We start from the raw sequence: 7,741 nt of genomic DNA on the forward strand, positions 1-7,741 counted from the left end.
AGAGAGAGAGAGACAGAGAGAGAGAGAGAGAGAGAAAACTTGCCAGTGTCTTCCTGGCATCTGGGGGTCAAGGGCATCCTCTAAACAAGCCAAGAGCAGATAAAGAAAAAGTGGGCTCAAGGTGACCAATCTGAGTATGATGGCATCTCCTCTTCCTGGTCATCACAGCTGAGCTCTTAGATGTCTGGATTCCCACCTGTTGAAGGCTTGGTCCTCAAATTGTGGTGCTACTGGCAGGTGGTGGGACTGAGGAAGCAGGCCCTATGTGGAGGAAGTTAGATCACTGGGGTGTGTTCCAGAAGGAGACAGTGTGACCCTGGCACTTTCTTTCATTTCTTGGCCACCACGAGGTGAACAGGTTTCTTCTGCCACATGCTTCTACCATGACCTTCTGCCTGGCCACAGACCCAAGCAATGGGGCCCAGAGACCACAGAGTGAAAGCTCCAAAACCACGAGCCAAAAAATCCTTTTCCCTCATTATGTTTCTTCTTCTTGGGTATTTTGGCACAACACTGGAAAGCTGACTAACACAGGGGTTTAAGGCTTCTGATTAAGTTTTTACAAGTGATAGCAAAATGCCCAAAGGAAAGGTCTTTGAGAAGTGTCCTAGGGTGTGGGGAGAAGGGTAGTTTTAATGTTCAGACCAGCATGAATGAGACCTGCAGAAACCATGGTAGGAACTCACGGCAAGTGTAAAGCCAAGGTCTTCCCCACGCTTTAGTAACTGACACTTTGGTTCCATCAGGGCAGAGTGCCTTGTTATTTAAGTCCTGAATGAGGTCCTACTAAGAGCCTGATTTTTAAAAATCTTACCACAGTACAAAGATTGTCATAATAGGAGTTGTCCTGGAAAGATAATGGGACTGTCCAAAACACAACTAATGCCATTTTAAAGAGATAAAGATAAATGGATAATTAATTAAATAATAAAACACCCACACCTGACTTTATGAAGAAAGACATAGATCCTTGAACAGTAAGGCCTTGTCTACTTTATGGGACATACTGCCTCCGTGAGCCTATGACAGGGTTGGCAGTCTCTGTCCATCCTCTGTGAAGCTCCTTTCTGTCTCCTCTCTCTTGCTAGACCAGTAGTTCAGGACAATGAGCACAAGGTTCTAATCACTGAAGTTTTTTTTGCCAATGGCTAGCCTCCTAAGTGAGCTCCTGAGAGTAGAGACTCATCTCACCTACCCAATGTCTACCGAAGTGTCCTCTTCTGATGTGGGAATGTGAGCAACTACTTATGCAGGGATTTAGTTCATTGATGAAAATCTCCCAAAGCAGTCTAAGCTGCGAGCTGAGGAGCGCCTGCTTAAAGGAAATCAGGTTATGTAGCAAGGGAAGGACCAGAGCCGAGGGAAGGCGTCAGAGTCAGTTGGGGCTGCTTCAGCAGTTTTCGGACTGAGTCAGGAGGTAGGCAGCTGAGCGAATGTTCCTCCTGCACCTGTGCACAAGGGCCAGCTCTTGAAGTTCTAGCTGGGGAAGCTTTCTTGGCTTCATGACAACAAGATACCTAGCCAGAAGATCTGTGGATCAGGCTGTTCGTAAGCTTTTCCCCCATGATTTTGGCTCGGGGTTTCTGAGTTCAGCCCTCAGTCAGAGGCCCCTTTCTTTTGGGCCTGTAGCAGCACAAGCCATCCTGGTGGAAGCACACGGTAAAGAGGCTGCTTGCCTAATGATGAAAGTAAAAGCAAGGTGTAGGGCCCCAGTATTCCCCCCAAGGCTTGCCGCCAATGACTTCCTTCCACTAAGCCCCATCTCCTAACAGCTCTACCGTGGTGCTGGAGCCTTTTGTGTATGGGCCTCTAGGGTTTAGGCCAGAAGAGGAAGAGCCTGTAAATAAAAATCTTCTCACAGACAAGATACTCATGAGAAAGGAAAAGCTGGACTAGTTTCCTATGAAGTTATAATCCTAAGTGCAGGGTGTGATGAAGGAGTTAAGAGACAGACACCCGTTTTTAGCAAAACTATGGTACAAAGTGATATATGGTAAAGTCTGTCTCTGTAAGGCAGCTCCCATTGAAGGCATTTTTGCCTCTCAAATCTGAACTGAAAAATGAAAAGAACAATCTGGCAGGTATATAGCCACATAGTAGGGCTTATGATTACAAAGACCAGCATCTCAATATAAAATAATAGGGGACATTTCTTCCAACTTTGATGGTGAAGCAGCTAGGGCTTAGGTAGATATTTTGTACTAAGTGAAATGGGAAACTGGAAAGAGCTGAAAACATGAATTATACATGTTTACTCCAAATGTACAAGATAATTTTAATCAGGTATTCAGTAATTTTCTTTAATATATGAGCAGCACTGTATGTAAGGTGATGTTAACTAAGCACAAGCAGAGCCAATGACAAGTCTTCTAACAGCATTTTAATCATGAATCAAGCTAAATGATATAACATGATAATTTCTATAAACTGACGATACACAATATGACATATATAACAATGTCAACATAGTGAAAAGCTATACTTTCTTAGGGCATATGAAATTGTATCAAGATAAATAAGTCAACTTGCTTTCTTCTCTTTTTTTTGCTTTCTTCTTAATATTTGAAAATTTAGTCTTTTTTTCTTCTATGATATGGACAAGTAAGTTCATAAAAATGGCAATAAATAACCACAAACATTTGTAAATGCTAAGTCTTTGTCAAGGTCAAGTAAATGACTGACTATCATACTGGTGCTTTCTGTAGATAATTGTAACCCTCGCTGCCTTCTTGTTTCCAAAGGAAAACATCATTTTGCAATGATAAAGCACAGTGATGTATTCTGTGGCTTTCTGATGAGCAGGGCAGCTGCCACTGCTAGTGGCTGGACAACTGTCCCCGGTGCCTACACAGAGGTCTTGGTGTTCCTCTCCTCCTTCATTTTCCTGGGGTCTGACTCAGAGAGCCCTTTTCTAGCACACGTCTGTCACTTCTCTTTTCCCCTCTCCTAACTATGTTTGTAAGGGACCTCCAGGGATTCCCTTTCTTTTTTTTTTTTTGAAAATTTTCTATTAAATTATAGTCTCCAAAGCTTTTATGTTCAGCATACTAAAAAGGTTTATCACATAATATATTCACATATTCAATTATCACATACTACGCTACAGATATGTAGAATTCGATGTGTCAGTGCACATCATTTGACATAAGTGACATATATATGCAATGGACTCATTGAATCATAAAGAAGAACGAATTCATGTCATCTTGACAAAAATGAGTGAAACTTCAGACCGTCACGCGGAGCAGTATAGCCAGAGGGCTCAGGAATTTAATAAGTCTCTTATATGAGGAACCTCCAGTTTCCTTTGTTGTGTCACCCACAGCATCAGTGAGAGATATTCGCTGAGCCTCCGCCTGTCAACAGGCTGCGTCCTGTGCTGCCAAGATGGCCCAAGGCACTTAGCATGTCCCTAGTGGCCACAGAGCTTAGCATGTGTGTCAGAGAGGCATGAGATGGCAGCAAGGAAAGCTCAGGGACGATTCCCCTTATTTTGCACTTTCTTAGAGGAAAGCTGTAGGTCCCGAGTTAGATTCCAATGAGCTGATACAATTTCTGGAGATGGAAAGAGAAATTGCCCTTTATGCCTTGAAAGGACATGGAGTGTGGCCAGTGTGCTCCATGAGGGTTTCCATGGCTACAGAGATTATCTCTAGTATTTTCTTTTTCAGGGTAACTTTAAAATTATGCTTTGTTGTCCTTCTAAATTCAATATGCCATCAGATCTTTTTTTGTTTATGTATTTGGTCCAGGGTCTCACTATGCAGCTTGGACTCGTAGGGATCCTCCTGTTTTCAGCCTCCCCAGCACCGGGATTACAGGGGTACACCACCACGCCCTGTTTTCAGCCTCCCCAGCACCAGGATTACAGGGGTACACCACCACGCCCGGACTCAGTGGCCAGCTCAGCGGGTCTGGGGGCGGGGCCCGCATGGTGTGTGGTACCTTAGCAGATCTTAGTTCCTAGCATTGACTTGTACAGTCTCTTGATGGCACTGATGACCAGGAGATGAACTCAGAGTGTGAGAGACCCCGCCGTTTCCCAGAGCTCCCACACCTGGAGGGGAAGCGCCGCTGCACAGTGATGACTAAAGCAAGAATGATCAAGAGCGGAAAAGGACATGCTCAAGGTAGGCAATTTATTAGACCCAGGAAAACAACCAAAGAAACCCTACCCTAGATGATGCTGACAAGGGGAAGTAGCCTTCCAGGTGGCAAGGCTTTATTTCATCCTGCTTGTGCACGCCTTTATTCAGAGCAGCTCTTCTTGATTTTTCTTTTCCTGTGGAGGGCAGAGATAAGCCTTTCCCTATCTTATTCAGTAAGGACTGACAGGAGACCAGTCACAACTTGCTTTGGAAAGAACCTGGTGGCGGCTGCTGCCCCGGTGGGCCTCCTCTCTGTGGAGGCAGCCGGAAGAGGAAGTATCCATGATTTTTCAGAGCCAAGTCACATGACCTGCCTGGGAACCAGTCACATTCAACTGAGGAAAAAGGAAGGATGCTCTTAGCCAAGAGTATACTGTAGACCCTGAAGAATCACTGTGCTTCCAGCCTTACTGAATGACTGCAGGTGACCGCTTGTGACTAGTGGAGTATGACTGGACACGGCCCATGTAATTCCTGGACGTGATCTCCCAAACAAGCCCATACTCTCCTTTACGCTCTGCCTGGCTGGGATGGAGAGTTGAAGGCTGGGTGAGCAGCAACCCTGTTCTAGGAGGCAGAAGCAATAATCGCAGGGGAGAGAAGCACGAAGTAAAAGTGGCGGCCCCCGTGGAACACCAGCCCAAGCGGGCCTAGATGCCTCTGTTCTTGGCTGTGGGCGATGAAACTGACTTCCATTTCGTCTGCACAGCTGGCGTTTGGCTTTCTGTCACTTTGCTTCCTGACACTTGCATCTGAATCTATTACGGGGGGGGGGGGGATGGCAGGACTGGTGCTGAGCTCCTCTGGGCTGCTACTCCCCTGGGCGTGGCCTTGTGTGCAGCAGGAGTGTCTTTGCTTGTCCTTAGAGAAAGGAGAGAGGGCAGGGAGCAAGAAAGGCACAGAGAAGCCGGAAGCTCTTACTGGAGAAGTTGATGGGAGGCCGCTGAGCGAGAGCAAGGGACCCGCAGGCCCAGGACGGCCGCGCTTCCCAAGCACACCTGCCACACAGGTGCCTCCAACAGGCCGAAGGCACAGACGGGCTTTTTCTCTGCACCGAAAAGCAGATTTTCATGAGTAATTTTCCCTCCATTTATAATAAAAGCCAATAATATGGAGATGGAAAATGATGACCAGTTTGATTGCTCACCAAGTGAACGAATGTTAAATAAATTTATTTTAAGTAAAGGTAATGGTTCTCAGGAATGCACTATGAAAAAAGAGGCTGTGGCACGGTGGGCCTTCCCAGGGGTGGAGATGCGGGTGAGCACCGCCCGAGGACTACTCGGGGAGGCAGTTTGGATTATAGTTGGACCAGGCAGCTGAATGCCATGTTCTTTTGCTTTTCCAGGCTTTTTCATTTCAAGATTTTCACATCTTGTTACTCCAGCCTGAGTGACTGTCCCGGGGTTCCTCTCTGGGGAGCCTGGACTTTTAAGGGCCAGGGCCAGGTGGGAGTTCTTGAAACTGCCCCACCCCCATTTCCTGTTTCTTCGTGTGACCTCTCCTGCCTGCTGTTGTGCTGCCATCAGCCGTAAGGCGTAAGGGGATGGAGCCAAAGGGACCCTCAAGGAAACTGCCACTATGTAATTTAGAGTTTAAGGCTCCAGAAGTGTGAGCTAAATAAACTTCTTTTCTTTATAAGAACAGAGCCTCAGGTATTTCATTATAGTGACAAAACTGGACATACACAGTTGTGTACTTAACAGCACAGAAAGACTTAGAACACTTTTGAACAAGCACAGCCTGAAATATGCCAATTACATTACTTGGAGCACAATGCCAAGCCATTTTAGAGTTGCAGAATGTATTTTGGCTTTTCATTAACATTAATTGCTACCCTCATCATCTGCAGTTTGATTTTGTTTGTGAATACCTCCTTCCATCGGCCTGCTTCTGCAAATAAATACCTTAGGAGCTATTTTCCTTTGAAAGGATATAGAATTGTACAAAACCCAAAATGAAACAACAACTTGAACCTTCTCCAATTTGGTCACAGTAGGGAGCATAATTATAGTCACCTTTGTCTCCATACAAAGCTTTAAAAAAGTACTTGTATAACAGTTTTTGAAAATAGAGCACTGGAGTATAGTCTCTTGAGAAATGGTTAAAAGGAGCATCATTACTACTGGTGTGTGCTTCTCACTGGTTGACCCAAAATGTCAAAGGATTTAGGAGAGCATCTTTATGCATAGCTAATCCAGGCAGCAAGCTGTAAAATGTCGTTACGTTATTTCAGAGTGAGATAGGTAGAGGCAACAGCCCTGATTCTATAGGAACTTGATAGCATGCTCCCAGTGGAGTTGTTCTTCTTGGTGTCACAGAGCAGGGTGAATCATCTCAGCCAAGCCTCCAGATGAGCTCTCTTGGTGTCAGCTAGGAGAATGGGGTCATCAGGGCCTCCGTGGCCAGTGGAGGCACTGTGGCGAGGAGGACACCTTACCTCGTGGAAGTACAGCTGATATGTGCAGAATGTTCAATACAGGGCAAAACTATCAGGGTTTATTTAGCAAATACTTGGAAAAACTTGGAAGCCACCAATGAACCTGAGAGATTCAAGGAACAGTGGTAGAATAGATCCCTTTAATGGGACTCTGAGGATAGCCATGCCAGAAGACAGGATGTAACACCAATGACAATCAACACACTACACAACCTGTTTGATTGACCAGGCAGTGGAACCAGCTTCTGATGCAACAACAACTTGTTATTTTTGTCTGTCTCCCCTAAATGTAGCTAAAGAGTGTTGTGAACATGTTCTGACCTATCTAGACAAGTTATGTCACAGTTAGATTATAGACACATTTACCCAAGTCAAATTTTCTCTTATAAGTTCCTTTTCATAAATATGCTGTTGTTTGTTTATGAAGCTTGTTGCACAATTCTACTTGACTGGGTACAGAAGCCCCAGAGTCCCCATAAGGAGGCCCTTGTGCTAGCCATGTGGCCTGCACCTGCTGTTGGGAAATCCTTCCTTACTGTTGAATCTCCTGAGGTTGTCCCACCATGCCAAGAAGCTAGCCACCAAATTCTCTAAGCTCATGGAACAGGGTTTGAAGGCCAAGCTCAGGGCTCCCATGGAGAGGCCCAACTGAGGCAATCAGTAGCAGCACCTGGAAGACTGGGTGGCAATGTCTTGGAGGAATGGGGACCGGCGGGCTCATCTGCCAGCTCCATGGGCAGAGTGGCCTGTGTCAGCAGTATACGAAGCCAGAGTTGCCTGCTGTGAAGCCACAGGCAGCAGAGACCCAGGTTGCAGGGGAAAATGTACAGAGAGGCAAGAGGAGTCAGCCCAGAAGCCACACAGCCCCAGGGAAAGAAACAGAGGAGATATCTCGTCAGGCTGGCTCCTTGCCCAGAGTGGCTGAAATCTTGGAGTCAACTTGGGGGTGGGGGGAACCATCCACATAGGCCTATAAGATTTACTCATTCAAGGAAAGGGGACCCTTCTTCACAGTTGGAGAGATGACAGGCGCACTAGAACCATCACCAGTGTGGCCTACACCCAAGTGAGAGCCAACCTCACAAAGACCCCCCCATCAGAATTGGTGGAAGCTGGTTTAAGTATTAACTGGCTCTGAAAAATTATGCACACT

This window comes from Octodon degus, unplaced genomic scaffold (assembly GCF_000260255.1).
Source record: "Octodon degus isolate 3935 unplaced genomic scaffold, OctDeg1.0 scaffold00075, whole genome shotgun sequence".
Classification (NCBI taxonomy): domain Eukaryota; kingdom Metazoa; phylum Chordata; class Mammalia; order Rodentia; family Octodontidae; genus Octodon; species Octodon degus.